At 33.9% G+C, this 1193-nt stretch overlaps 1 long non-coding RNA gene across 1 annotated transcript in view; it reads left to right on the top strand.

The window, feature by feature from the left end:
• Nucleotides 1–1193, top strand: part of LOC109394824 (uncharacterized) — a 148887-nt gene that overhangs the window by 17092 nt on the left and 130602 nt on the right. The gene's annotated exons all lie outside the window — the stretch shown is intronic.

Raw genomic sequence — 1193 nt, 5'->3', positions numbered from 1 at the left:
TTCTTCTGATAGTTTATTATTGGTGTATACAAATGCAACTGATTTCTGAATATTAATTTTGTATCCTGCTATCTTATTAAATTCACTTATCAGTTCTAACAGTTTTTTTGGTGAAGTCTTTGGGATTCTTTCTGTATAGTATCATGTCATCTGCATATAATGAACATTTTACTTCCTCCTTTCCAATTTGGATGCCTTTTATTTCATTTTCTTGTCTGATTGCTGTGGCTAGAACTTCCAGAGTTATGTTGAATAGAAGTGGTGAAAGTGGGCAGCCTTGTCTTGTTCTTGATCTTAAAGGGACAGCTTTTAGCCTTTCCCCATTGAGTATGATGTTTGCTGTGGGCTTATCATATATGGCCTTTATTATGATGAGATATGATCCCACTATTCCCACTTTGCTAAGAGTTTTTATCATAAGTGGCTGCTGGATTTTGTCAAATGCTTTTTCTGCATCTATTGATATGATTGTATGGTTTTTATTTTTCATTTTGTTAATGTGATGTAATTCATTAATTGATTTGTGGATATTGAACCAACCTTGCATACCAGGAATGAATCCCACTTGACTGTGGTGTATGATCTTTTTAATGTGACGCTGAATTCAGTTTGCTAGTGTTTTGTTGAGGATGTTTGCATCTATGTTCATTAGGGATATCGGCCTGTAGTTTTCTTTTTTTGTAATATCTTTGTCTGATTTTAGGATCAGAGTAATAGTGGCCTCATAAAATGTGCTTCAGAGCTTTCCCTCCTTCTGTATTTTTTGGAATAGTTTGAGGAGAATAGGTATTAATTATTTTTTTGAATGTTTTGTAAAATTCACCTGTGAAGCCATCTGGTCCAGGACTTTTGTTAGTTGGAAGCTTGTTGAGTACTGATTCAATTTCTTTGGTAGTAATCAGTCTGTTCAGAGTTTCTGTTCCTTCTTGGTTCAGACTTGGTAGATTGTATGCTTCTAGAAATTTAACCATTTCTTCCAGATTGTCAAATTTGTTGGAATATAGTTGCTTGTGGTATGTTCTTAAAATTTCCTGTATTTCTGTGGTATGTGTTGTCACTTCTCTTTCATTTCTGATTTCATTAATTTGGGTAGTCTCTTTTTCTTGGTGAGTCTGGCTAAGGGTTTGTTGATTGTTTATCTTTTCAGAAACCCAGCTCTTGGTTTCATTGATCTTTTGTACTTTTTTTTTTTT

The sequence above is a fragment of the Hipposideros armiger genome, unplaced genomic scaffold (assembly GCF_001890085.2).
Source record: "Hipposideros armiger isolate ML-2016 unplaced genomic scaffold, ASM189008v1 scaffold_439, whole genome shotgun sequence".
NCBI classification, from domain to species: Eukaryota; Metazoa; Chordata; class Mammalia; order Chiroptera; family Hipposideridae; genus Hipposideros; species Hipposideros armiger.
Note: the sequence above shows the minus strand (reverse complement) of the source record. Positions and strands in the feature narration are given on the sequence as shown.